General features: G+C 46.7%; 1 protein-coding gene and 1 pseudogene across 1 annotated transcript in view; one reads left to right on the top strand and one right to left on the bottom strand.

Moving 5' to 3' along the window:
- LOC129704352 (oocyte zinc finger protein XlCOF15-like) overlaps nucleotides 1-14321 on the top strand; it is a 265479-nt gene that overhangs the window by 143702 nt on the left and 107456 nt on the right. The window lies entirely within an intron of this gene.
- Nucleotides 1-14321, bottom strand: part of LOC129704364 (zinc finger protein 850-like) — a 36524-nt pseudogene that overhangs the window by 9264 nt on the left and 12939 nt on the right.

Below are 14321 nucleotides of genomic sequence, written 5' to 3'. Positions count from 1 at the left end.
CAGCCATCTGTCTCTGTTGGGGGGAAAAAGTCACAATCATGTCCTTGGTTTTGCTTATATTTAGCTCAAGACAAGACTTTTCACACCATACTATAAAGTCCTGCAGGGCTGAGCTGTGATGTTGTGTGTGGCTGGGAAGAAGAGACAGGAGAACTGTGTCATCAGCAAATTTTACAAAGTGGCAGTTTGGCTGGGTGGATCTGCAGTCATCAGTGATTCAGATTCAGATTCAGATTCAATTTTAATTGTCATTGTCAGTGTACAGTACAGAGACAACAGTGTAGAGAATGAAGAGAAGTGGGGAGAGGACACAGCCTTGTGGAGAGCCAGTGAAGGTGAAGAGGGTGTCGGACAAGGTGTGGTTCACCAACACCCTCTGTGATCTGTTGGTGAGGAAGTCTATAATCCACACAGTGAGTTGGTGGTTGAGGTGGAAGCGGGTAATGAGCTTCTCAGCCAAAATATGTGGCTGCATGGTGTTAAATGTTGATGAGAAGTCTGCAAACAGAAGTCTGGCTGTGGCCTTGGGGATTTCCAGATGCTTATGGATGGTGTTTAAGATGAATATTTTTGCGTCATCGACACCCCTGCCAGCCTGGTAAGCAAACTGCAATGGATCCATCATCGAGCCAGTTGCCTTGGTGATGTGCTCCTTGATGATCCTCTCCATGGCCTTCATGATCAGGGAGGTGAGAGCCACCGGTCTAAGGTCATTCAGGACCTTGGTGGTGCCCTTCTTTGGGATGGGAATCACTGTTGAGTTTTTCCATATCGCGGGGACTGTGCTGCTGATCAAAGAGCCCTGGAACAGATGCTGGAACACACCTCCCAGCTGCTCAGCACAGTGCCATAGGGTCCACCCACAGATGTTGTCTGGCCCTGGAGCTGTGTTCTTCTTAGTCCTTTTGAGGGCTCTCACCATCTCTGATGTGTTGATGTTGAGGCCGGAGTCATCAGGTCTGAGTGTGGAGACGATTGATTCTAGCTGGGTGCTATTGTCCTTTTCAAATCTGGTGTAGAAGGAGTTGAGATCATTCGGGAGTGAAGTGAAGCTGCTTCCTGCTACCTGAATGGGCTTGCGGCTGGTAGAGACAGAGTTCACTGCTGCCATGTTCTTGAGGCCCTGCCAAGCTGCACGGAGGTTCCCTTTTCCAAAGGTCTGCTCCACTTTGTTCTTGTATTTCAGCTTGGCAATTTTTATGGCCCGCTTGACCTCTCTGTTTACCTCCTTCTTCTCAGCTTCAGAACCGGTAAAAAATGTTCTCTTTTTCTTATTCAATATGTTTTTTAGATCTTTAGTCACCCAGGGTTTATTGTTAGGGAAGATTGTGACTTTCTTGGAGGGGATAATATTGTCTACACAGAAAGTGATGTATGCTGAGACTATATCCGCTTGCTCACTGATGTTGGTGGAGGAGGATGTGAGGGTATTCCAGTCTGTGGTTTCAAAACACCCTTGAAGCCTGTCAATACTGTCCGGTGTCCACTGTTTGATGTCCTTGATGACGTTCTCTGTTCTCTTTACCACAGGTGTGTAGGCAGGAACGAGCAGTATGCTGATGTGGTCAGCAGAGCCTAGGGGAGGGATGGAGACGGCTCTGTAGGCGTCTGGGACTGACCCATAGCATTTGTCCAGTGTTTTCCCTAGACGGGTGGTACAGTTGACATACTGGTAGAATCCTTTAAGTGACTTGTCAATTGAACAGTGATTGAAGTCACCCATGATGAATTTGGGGGCATCCGGAGATATCAGTTCGAGTCTGTCGAGCATATTTCTTATATGTTCCGTAGCAGTGGATGCATTTGCTCTGGGGTGGATATAAACCAGAATGAAAAACAGTTGTGGGAATTCCCTGGGAAGGTAGAAGGGACGCAGGGAGACAGCCAAGAGTTCAATGTCAGGGTTGCACAGTTCTTTTCTGACAACAACTGTTTTGCACCAGCATGGATTGATGTAGAGGCAGACACCACCGCCATGGTGCTTGCCAGTGGGTTCAGTATCACGGTCTAACCTTACAGGAGACCCGAAGCCATCTATGTGCATGCTGTCACTGTTGTCACTCCCAGTCAGCCATGTTTCAGTGAAAGCAAGAATGGAAGCAGTCCGGTATTCATACATGTGAAAAACGTTAGCTTGCAGTTCATCAGTCTTGTTACGCAATGAGCGCACATTAGCAAGGATCACTGAGGGAAGTGCACGGTGCTTACTTTCTCCTCGCCCAAGTCTTGCTTTAATTCCACCCTTCTTCTTCCTCCCCCGTCTCGTTACCTTCTTTCTATTGTTGTGCAGGGTGCCTGTCCGGTCGGTTGGGAGTTTACATTGTAGCTCCTCCGGCAACTTGTCTATGGCAGGGGCTTGGTGAGAGCGTAATTGCAGCTGAAGTAAAAAGTCCCTGCAGTAAATAATCCGTTGGTTGTCCGGAAGAGTATATCCATATGATGCAGTGGGCAGATAATCCAAGGCGAACAGTAGAAGCATAAGAGGCCATAGTGTCCATGAGCAGTGAACGCAAGAAGCTAGCTGGCTAATTAACGTTAGCTCGTTGGTCCGGTGTGTGTGTGTGTGTGTGAGGTAGTGGCAGCGCCCGCACAAACACATCACGAAAGAACTGAACTATACGGCAGCAATTAACCGTCAATCGATACCTAATGTACTTAAAATGAAACAAAACACACTCGCAACTCACGTAACGTAACGTAACGAAGAGACAAACATTCAAAGCTACTCTCTGCACCGACTGGTCGACCGCACGAGCAGTGACCCGGAAGTGACCCGGAAGCAGTGACCCAGTGATTTTAGGGGTGGGAAAGAAAGCTAGAAGAGGGAATAGGCAGGACAAAGCATGGCATGTAATAGGTATACACCAGACGAGGGAGGGATTGATAGGCAGGTGGTTGGACAAAGGCCAGAGATTTAAAAGAAAAGATGTGAGATTAGTTCAGGTGAGAGACTACCTCAAAAGTAATATTTTCATTCCTTTTATCTCACACCTTTTTTTCAACTTTGACTCTCGTCCAACAAACTCCCTATCAAAGCCTTCCCTCACCTGTGTTCACCGATTACCTGCCAGACATTTTGCTGCACCTCCATTTTTCTAGCTATCTCTCACCCCTCACCCCCCAGTAAGTCCAAAGAACGGACCCGACCCGAAACATCACCTACCTATGTTCTCCAGAGATTCTGCCTGACTCGCTGAGTTACTCCAGCACTTTGTATGTTTAAGAAGGAACTGCAGATGCTGGAAAATCGAAGGTACACAAAAATGCTGGAGAAACTCAGCGGGTGCAGCATCATCTATGGAGCGAAAGAAATAGGCAACGTTTCGGCCCGAAACGTTGCCTATTTCCTTCGCTCCATAGATGCTGCTGCACCCGCTGAGTTTCTCCAGCATTTTTTGTGTACCTTTGTATGTTTATTTTGATATTGGATTATTATTGTCATGTATACCAGGAGGCAGTGAAATCCTTCCTTTTCTATTCTAACCAGTCAGACCATGCCACTCATAAGTACGATTAATTCATGCATGTACAACAATAACCAGAGTGCAAAATATAGCACTGCAGTGTTGCAGCTAGAATGGAAGTGCGGATAAAAAGAGAAAGGTTCAAGGACCGTGGAGAGGTTGATTGGGAGATCAGAACGACACCCTTATGCGAGGATCATTTGTGAGTCTGGTAACTGAGGAGGAAAAAAAAGGCACAATGTACCAGAGTATTTCAGTGGTTCAGGCAGTATCTGCGGAAGATGTGAATGAAGGAACTAGAGATGCAGGTTTACACCGAAAATAGACACTAAATGCTGGAAAAACTCCGCGGATCAAGCAGCATCTCTGAAGGAATGGGTGATGTTTCGAGTCTGAAGATGGGTCTTGATCTGAAATGTCACTCATTCCTTCTCTCCAGAGATGCTGCCCGTCCCAATGAGTTACTCCAACATTTTGTGTCTGAAGTGATGGATGATGTTTCAGGTTGGGATCTTTCTTGAGGGGTCCCGACCTGAAACTTTGCCGATCCATGTTTCACAGAGATGCCCACTGAGTTACTGCAGCACTGAGTGTCTCTTTTTGGTTCTAGATTATGTTGGATGCTTTAGGAAAGCACCTTCACCTCTCCCCATATGAATCCCATTATCATTTTCTTTACATCAGATTCCAGCAACAGTATTCCCACACAATCACCCTCCAGCAGCTTCCCCCATCCACACCCGACACCTTCCCCTTCTGGCTACCTCATTGTCACTCTTTCTTTGTCTGGCATCTGTACATCAGTTGGGCGGCACAGTGGCACAGCGCTAGAGTTTGTTGCCACACAACGCCAGAGACCCGGGTTTGATCCTGGCTACGGGTGCTGTCCGTACGGAGTTTGTACATTCTCCCTGTGACCTGCGTGGGTTTTCTCCGATAATTTCTCCAGTTTCCTCCTACACTCCAAAGACGTACGGGTTGGTAGGTTAATTGTCTTGGTATAAATGTAAAAAAAATGTACTTCACAATCCAACACCACCACCCTCTACATCCTATCATAGAAACATAGAAATTAGGTGCAGGAGTAGGCCATTCGGCCCTTCGAGCCTGCACCGCCATTCAATATGATCATGGCTGATCATCCAACTCAGTATCCCGTACCTGCCTTCTCTCCATACCCCCTGATCCCCTTAGCCACAAGGGCCACATCTAACTCCCTCTTAAATATAGCCAATGAATGGCCTCAACTACCCTCTGTGGCAGAGAGTTCCAGAGATTCACCACTCTCTGCGTGAAAAAAGTTCTTCTCATCTCGGTTTTAAAGGATTTCCCCTTTATCCTTAAGCTGTGCCCCCTTGTCCTGGACTTCCCTAACATCGGGAACAATCTTCCTGCATCTAGCCTGTCCAACCCCTTAAGAATTTTGTAAGTTTCTATAAGATCCCCTCTCAATCTTCTAAATTCTAGAGAGTATAAACCAAGTCTATCCAGTCTTTCTTCATAAGACAGTCCTGACATCCCAGGAATCAGTCTGGTGAACCGTCTCTGCACTCCCTCTATGGCAATAATGTCCTTCCTCAGATTTGGAGACCAAAACTGTACGCAATACTCCAGGTGTGGTCTCACCAAGACCCTGTACAACTGCAGTAGAACCTCTCTGCTCCTATACTCAAATCCTTTTGCAATGAAAGCTAACATAACATTCGCTTTCTTTACTGCCTGCTGCACCTGCATGCCTACTTTCAATGACTGGTGTACCATGACACCCAGGTCTCTCTGCATCTCCCCTTTTCCTAGTCGGCCACCATTTAGATAATAGTCTGCTTTCCTGTTTTTTTGCCACCAAAATGGATAACCTCACATTTATCCACATTATACTGCATCTGCCAAACATTTGCCCACTCACCCAGCCTATCCAAGTCACCCTGCAGTCTCCTAGCATCCTCCTCACAGCTAACACTGCCCCCCAGCTTAGTGTCATCCGCAAACTTGGAGATATTGCCTTCAATTCCCTCATCCAGATCATTAATATATATTGTAAATCGCTGGGGTCCCAGTACTGAGCCTTGGGGTACCCCACTAGTCACTGCCTGCCATTGTGAAAAGGACCCGTTTACTCCTACTCTTTGCTTCCTGTTTGCCAGCCAGTTCTCTATCCACATCAATACTGAACCCCCAATGCCTTGTGCTTTATGTTTGTATACTAATTTCTTATGTGGGACCTTGTCAAAGCCTTCTGGAAGTCCAGATACACCACATCCACTGGTTCTCCCCTATCCACGCTACTAGTTACAGCCTCGAAAAATTCTATAAGATTCGTCAGACATGATTTACCTTTCGTAAATCCGTGCTGACTTTGGCCAATGATTTCACCACTTTCCAAATGTGCTGCTATCCCATCTTTAATAACTGACTCTAGCAGTTTCCCCACTACCGATGTTGGACTAACTGGTCTGTAATTCCCCATTTTCTCTCTCCCTCCCTTCTTAAAACGTGGGGTTACGTTTGCTACCCGCCAATCTTCAGGAACTACTCCAGAATCTAAAGAGTTTTGAAAGATTATTACTAATGCATCCACTATTTCTGGAGCTACTTCCTTAAGTACTCTGGGATGCAGCCTATCTGGCCCTGGGGATTTATCGGCCTTTAATCCATTCAATTTACCCAACACCACTTCCCGGCTAACCTGGATTTCACTCAATTCCTCCAACTCCTTTGACCCGCGGTCCCCTGATATTTCCGGCAAATTATTTATGTCTTCCTTAGTGAAGACGGAACCAAAGTAGTTATTCAATTGGTCCGCCATATCCTTGTTCCCCATGATCAACTCACCTGTTTCTGACTGCAAGGGACCTACATTTGTTTTAACTAATCTCTTTCTTTTCACATATCTATCACAGGCCACAAAGAGGAACTGTGTGTGGATGGTTGCATGGGGGCAGTGGCAATATTGAAAAAAGCAGGTGCTTGAAGCAGGGAACTCCAGGCATTGGTAAAATGATTAAAAATACATCTGTGTTTATGTGCATAGAGAGTTTCCTCCATTGCATAGTCATTGTGGGTAATATATTTGCACGATCCGAGGCAATGAACAAAAGTATATAAATGCGATGTGGAAACAAGGAACTGCAGATGCACAAAAGGAGACAAATAGCTGGAGTAATTCAATGGGTCAGACAACATCTCCGGTGAACATGGAGAGGTGACGTTTCGGGTTGGAACTCTTCTTTGTGATTGTGCTTAGATATTGCAACATTTTACTGAACTGCTATGCAGGTGATAATAAAGAATTTAGGGCAGCACAGTGGCGCAGCGGTAAAGTTGCTGCCTTACAGTGCTTGCAGTGCCAGGGGCTCGGGTTCGATCCTGACTACGGGTGCTGCTCGTTCTCCCCGTGACTGCATGGGTTTTCTCCAAGATCGTCGGTTTCTACCCACAATCCAAAGACATACAGGTTTGTAAGTTAATTGGCTTGGTATAAGTGTACACTGTTCCTAGTGTGTGTGTGTGTGTAGGATAGTGTTAATGTGTGGCGATCGTTGGTCGGTGCGGACTCGGTGGGTCAAAGGGCCTGTTTCCGTGCTGTATCTCTGAACCATAGATTGAATCACTCACCGATTGATTCAGTCAGAATCTCTAAACTAAAAAACTAAATTAAAATTGCATTCACCTTCCACCCATTTGCAACTAAAATAAACACATGTAACACGGAAATGGTAGAAAACTAAGGAAGACGCAATCTCTCAGGAATACAAAGGGACCGAGGATCTAGTGGCAGGGGGGCACTGAAGGGAATCCACATTAGTCAGGAAATGGTGTTAGGTAAACTGTTGGGACTGAAGGCAGATAAATCCCCAGGGCTGATGGTCTGCATCCCAGAGTACTCAAGGAGGTGGCCCTAGGAATCGTGAATGCATTGGTGTTCATTTTCCAATGTTCTCTCAACTCTGGATGAATTCCTGTGGACTGGAGGATAGCCAGGAGGGAGAGAAAACGGGAAATTATAGACCGTGTTAGCCTTACGTCGGTAGTGGGGAAGATGCTTGAGTCGATTGATAAAAATGTTATAGCAGCGGATTTCGAAAGCTGTGACAGGATCGGTCAGTCAGCATGGATTTATGAAGGGGAAATCATGCTTGATTAATCTTTTGGCATTTTTTGAGGAGAAGAATGGATAAAGGAGAGCCAGTGGATTTGGTATATCTAGGCTTTCAAAAAGCCGTTGCAAGGTCCCACACAAGATATTAGCGTGCAAAGTTAGAGAACATTGTATTTGGGTTAGGGTATTGACATGGATTGAGAACTGGTTGGCTGACAGGAAGCAAAGAGTAGGAATTAACGGGTCCTTTTTAGAATGGCAAGCAGTGACTAGTGGGGTGCCGCAAGGCTCGTTGCTGGGACTCCTAGTTGTTTACAATATATATTAACTATTTAGACGAGGGAGTTCAATGTGACATCTCCAAGTTTGCAGATGACACAGAGCTGGATGGCAGTATGGACTACGGTGAGGATGCTAGGAGGCTGTAGGGTGACTTGGATAGGTTGGGTGAGTAGGCAGTTGCATGGCTGATGCAGTATGTGGGTAAATGTGAGGTTATCCAGTTTGGCAGCAAGAACAAGAAGGCAGATTATTATATGAATTGTGTCAGATCAGGAAAAGGGGTGGTGCAAGAAGATATGTGTGTGTTGGTACATCAGTCACTGAAAGTAAGCATGCAGGTTCAGCAGACAGTGAAGAAAGCTAATGGCATGTTGGCCTTCATTGCAAGAGGATTTGAGTTTAGAAGCAAGGAGATTTTACTGCAGTTGTACAGGGCCCTGGTGAGACCACAGCTGGAGTGTGCAATTTTGGTCCCCTAATTTGAGGAAGGACATTCTTGCTATTGAGGGAGTGCAGCATAGGTTCACCAGGTTAATTCAAAGATGGCAGGATTGACATATGATGAAAGAATGGGTCACCTGGACTTGAATTCACTGGCATTTAGAAGGATTAGAGGGGAACTTATAGAAACATGTAAAATTCTGAAGGAATTGGACAGGTAAGATGTAGGAAAAATGTTCCAGATGTTGGGGGAGTCCAGAACCAGGGGCCACAGTTTAAGAATAAGGGGTAGGCCATTTGGAACGAAGATGAGGAAAAACCTTTTCACAGAGAGAGTTGTGAATCTGTGGAATTCTCTGCCTCAGTGGAGGCCAATTCACTGGATGCTTTCAAGAGAGAGTTAGATAGAGCTGTTAAAGTTAGCGGAGTCAAGGGATATGGGAAGAAGGCAGGAACGGGATACTGATTGTGGACGATCAGCCATGATCACAGTGAATGGCAATGCTGGCTCGAAGGGCTGAATGGCCTACTCCTGCACCTATTGTTATTTTATATACAAGACTAAGTGGGACCCATTGCGTCCTATGTTCACACGGGAGGGCTGGTCCCCCAACGCAATATTCTACTTCTCCACCAAAATACTGGGGTGAGGTTTAATACTTGCAGGGGGAATATTTATTGATGGGCCGAAGGGACTCCTCCTGGGCTAGTACTGGCCTGGTGGGCTGAAGGGACTCTTTAAAAAAAATCTGAGTGAAATCTCAGTGAAAGGCAATTTGTGTGGACTTTTCCTGGCCTGGCACGGGCCTTTTGGGCCAAAATGCTCCTCCTGGGCTAATACGGGCATTTTGGGCAAAAGGGACTGGTTTCTCGGCTAATAGGGGCCTTGTGGGCCGAAATTAGTGGTTTCAGGCAGGCCAAACAACTCATTTCATTTCATTTCCATTTTGCATTGCAATCTCAAGCATAGGGCAGGCCAAACAACTCATGACATTGTCATTTCGTTTCCATTTGGCATTGCAGTCTCAAGCACAGGGCAGGCCAAATAACTCATGGCATTGTCATTTCCTTTCCATTTGGCATTGCAGTATCAAGCACAGGGCAGGCCAAACAACTCATGGCATTGTCATTTCATTTCCATTTTGCATTGCAGTCTCAAATCACAGTTCAGTTGATTCACAGATGTGGCCTCTCCCTCGCAATCTTCCATAGTGACTGAGGCATCCGGGGTTTTGTAGTCCTGCACACCCGCCCCCCTACCCATCCCGGATGGGGCGTTACCTTCATCATGGTGATTGACAGGTGAGAGAACCAATCAGCTGATCTCAAGATATTTTAAACAGTCATAACCTTTTTATTTTTCATCGATTGGAAAAATCCTCAGGGGTGCCTCAGTGGAGGAGGACTGTTAGTAAGATGCCCAAAAAGCAGCGATATAGGGTAGTATTATTTTCTAAAATCAATATACAACGCAGACAGGAAGTGGTCAAGATGAGACTTTTAGTTATATAGATATGCACTTTGTTCTGACAAAACTGGCAGATTTTCAAAGATATTTCACTCTTCTTGGTCCATAGGCAGGGAACTTGAACAACAGCAGCCTTAATGTCAGATGTCATACCTGGATGGTAAATTAGTTGTTGTGCAGTGATTTTATTGTCTATTGAGAGTTGTGAGTGTGTGGAATGCTCTGCCTCTGAGGGCGATGGAGGCAGGTTCTCTGGATGCTTTCAAGAGAGAGCTGGATAGGGCTCAAAGATAGCGGAGTCAGGGGGTATGGGGGAAAGGCAGGAACGGGGTACTGATTGGGGATGATCAGCCATGATCATATTGAATGGCAGTGCTGGCTCGAAGGGCCGAATGGCCTACTCCTGCACCTATTGTCTATTGTTGTCTGTACAGAGGATTTTCCAGGTTTAAATAAAGTGTCTCGCAGCTGTAATCTGAAGCAATGGAGAGTGCTTCAAGTAGACCTCTGTGATCACTGTTTGGGAAGTCTCAACGAGGCAACAATTTTCCCTAAATGATGGGTAAAAATTATTAAATAAAGTGGGTGAATGAGGAACTGTACCTGCACGCCAGGAAGCCTGTGCTCACGGTCCGGACCCTTAACGACCGTCCGATACCCGCTTAAATTTTTGAAAAGCTACAACGTGATGAATAAAACTCAAGCAAATAAAGGTAAACAGAAGAACTAACATTGGAGGAGAGAGAGGGAGAGAAAACAACACACGTAAACTTTTCATAATAACATGCATAAAGAAACCTTTGATGGGAGGAGATAAAATTGTTAGTTGTCATGCACACTTGTCATCGGGCCGCCAGGCAATTGTGTCCCCCTCCCCATGTTTTAAAAGCGATTTCCATGTAATGTGTGTAGTGTGTCAAAGCCGGGGTTGTGGGACAAGAAGCCCAGCGGCCAGACGTCACCCTTCAAAGATAGGCAAACTGAGCCAACGTGATGACAAGCTGTAATGGCCGGTTCTGGTGCAGATAGAAAGAGAGAGTTACCTTGAAGAGTTGAAGAATTCGACGCTGAGTCTGGAGGCTGCACCGAGTCGTCCCGACGGAAGTTTTGTTGCTCGATCTCGAGCCCGGACCGCGGCTCAATGAGAGTCGGCGTCCGGCTTCACCGAGGTGCGCAGGCAGGCGAGCTCTGGGGCTACTGCTTCTGCGCAGGTCGTCCAGCCGTCGACATTTGTATGCCAGCTTCTGAACGCGGGGAGCGCGAGCGGCTGCGGTTGGGTTCGTGCGGGAAGCGCGAGCGGCTGCGGTTGGGTTCGTGCGGGAAGCGCGAGCGGCGGCGGTTGGGTTCGTGCGGGAAGCGCGAGCGGCGGCGGTTGGGTTCGCGCGGGAAGCGCGAGCGGCGGCGGTTGGGTTCGCGCGGGAAGCGCGAGCGGTGACATCCCACTGATATCTTGTTCCTTCGAATAAAATGAACAATTTCACGTGTTCGCGCTTCATACTACATTTACCCACTTTTTGCACATTCCCTTGATCTTTGAACATTCCCTTGATCTTCGAACTGTTGGCACAAGAATAGCTTCTTCCTTGGGCACCATACAACACATGACTTAGCTGTGGACCATGAAGTGTCTTGTATGTGTATGTGACAAATAAAGTTGACCTCACACACTCACAAACACACACATACACAAACACACACATACACTACACAAACACACACATACACTCATACACACATACACTCACAAACATACACACACTCACACGTATACTCACACACATACACTTACACACACCTACACTCACAAAAACATACTCACACACACATACACTCACAAACACATATATACACACTGACCCACACACCATATATATGGCAGTAAACTTTCTTGAAAACTCACATGGCTGAGCGTGGCCTCTCCACTTTGGGGCTTCCGCAGTCAGCGGCACTTCCGCAATCAGCTGCACTTACCAGTAATTATGCAATCAGCGCGACCTCCGCACTCACCGGAAATTACGCAATCAGCGACCTGTCCACTAAGCGGAAGTCACGAAATGAGCGGGACTATTGAACCAAACACAGTCGGACCTAATAAAGCATTTATTCCTTCCAAACACAGTCGGACCTAATAAAGCATTGCAGTTTCAAGCACAGGCAGGGCAGCAGGCCAAACAACTCATGGCATTGTCATTGAGGGCTAACAAATCATTTATTGCAAGTACATTGCAGACTCACAGTTCAGTTGATTCCCGGCTTAGAATGAGAGTCGTGGCCTCTCCCTCGCGATCTTGTAGAGTGACTGAGTCACGTCCAGGCATCCGGGGTTTTATAGTCCTGCCATCCGCCCCCACCCCCCCCCCCTTCATCGTGGTGATTGACAGGCGAGAGGATCTCAAGGTTTTTTAAGCGCTCATAACTTTTTTTATTTTTCATCGATGGGAAAAATCATTGGGGCCTGCTCAGCGGGGGAGGACTGTGAGTAAGATGGCCAAAAATCATAGCGATATATGGTAGCGTTTTTTCTAAAATAAATATACAGCGCAGACAGGAAGTGGTCAAGATGAGACTTTTAATTATATAGATATGGATCGACAGACAATGAATTTCTTATTTACAGCAGTATAACAGGCTTGTGGTTCATAGGTTCTAGGAGCAGAATTAAGCATTCAGCCCCTCGTCTACTCTGCCATTCATTCATGGTTGATTTACTTTCCTTCTCCCCATAACCCCTGACACCTGTACTAATCAAGAATCTCCTCTGAATCTCCACCTTAAAAGTATCCACTGATGGCATCCACAGCTGTCTGTGGCACTGAATTCCACAGATTCACCATCCTCTGACTAAAGAAACTCCTCTCATCTCCATTTTAAAGATACGTCCTTTTATTCTGAGGCTATGTATGGCTTCTTGTTCTTGCCACAAAGTGAATAACCTCACATTTATACACATTATGCTGTATCTGGCTTGCAACTACCCATTCACCCAACCGATCCAAGTCACCCTGCAGCCTCATAGCATCCGCCTCGCAGCTCAATCTGCCACCCGGCTTTGTGTTCTTTTAGGGAGTGAAATTATGAAAAATGTCTTTATTCAGAGGGTGATGAATCTGTGGAATTCTTCGCCACATAAAGCTGTGGAGGCAAAGTCAGTGGATATATTTAAGGCAGGGATAGATCGATTCTTGATTAATACAGGATTCAGGGTTATGGGGATAAGGCAGGAGAATGGTTTGAGTGAGCATGGAGAGATAGATCAGCCATGATTTAATGGCAGAGTAGACTTGATGGGCCAAATGGTCTAATTCTGCTCTCATCAGGAACTTACGACCTTATGATATTCACTCCATCCAGGCCATTCACTATTCGGTATGTTTCAATGAGGTCCCCCCCCCCCCCTCGCCGGTCTAAGCTCCAGCCCGTACAGGCCCAGTGCCCTCAAACGCTCATCATATGTTAACGCCTACGCTCAGACTAACTCTCAGACTGAAGAAGGATCTCAACCCGAAACATCACACATTCCTTCTCTCCAGAGATGCTGCCTGTCCCGCTGGGTTTACTCCAGCATTTAGTGTCGTCCAAAGACAATTCATGGTCCATAGCGGAGTCCTGTGTTGTGTGGTGCCCAAGGAAGAAGCTATTCTTGTGACAATCAAAGGAATGTGACAAAATATTCAAAGATCAAGGGAATGTGCAAAAAGTGGGTAACTGTAGTATGAAGCGCTAACACGTGAAATTGTTCATTTTATTCGAAGGAACAAGATATCAGTGGTGTAATGTCTTCTGTAGGACCCTGTTGTGACTAGCACAATGAACACACGTCCAACATCTTGTAAGAAGAGTTTATTTCAACCACTAACAGAAACTTCTAGACGGTCAGTTGACCTCAGTCACGAGGCACTGGCCAACTCGCCAGCTTGTACTCCTGGCCTCAAGGGGCGCTGCCATTTACATTACAAGTGGGATGTCACCACTCGCGCTTCCCGCGCGAACCCAACCGCCTCCGCTCGCGCTTCCCGCGCGAACCCAACCGCCGCCACTCGCGCTTCCCGCGTTAAGAACCTAACGTACAAATGAAAGATACCAGAGGAGCTCCTCCAGTATCTTTGGTACAAATGTCGAGTCGACGGCTGGACGACCCACGCAGACGCAGTAGCCCCAGGGCTGGCTACCAGACATGCGTTCTTCGTCTGGATGCCGACTGCCGCGTCGCGTCTGCACATATAAACATAGAAAATGGGTGCAGGAGGAGGCCATTCGGCCCTTCGAGCCAGCATCGCCATTCATTGTGATCATGGCTGATCGCACACCTCGGGGAAGACGGACGCCGACTCTCATGACATTGAGCCGCAGTCCGGGCTCGATGCAGCCTCCAGACTCATCGTCGAATTTCTTCAACTTCAGGTAACTCTCTCTTTCTGTCTGCATCAGAACCGGCCATTACAGCTTGTCATCACGTTGGTTCAGTTTGCCTATCTTTGAAGGGGGGTGTCTGGCCGCTGGGCTTGTCCCACAATCTCGGCATGGACACATTACACAGGCAAAGTGTTTCCTTCTCCTGCACTCACTG

This window comes from Leucoraja erinacea, chromosome 15, assembly GCF_028641065.1.
Source record: "Leucoraja erinacea ecotype New England chromosome 15, Leri_hhj_1, whole genome shotgun sequence".
NCBI classification, from domain to species: domain Eukaryota; kingdom Metazoa; phylum Chordata; class Chondrichthyes; order Rajiformes; family Rajidae; genus Leucoraja; species Leucoraja erinaceus.
This window is presented reverse-complemented; position numbering and strand designations above follow the sequence as displayed.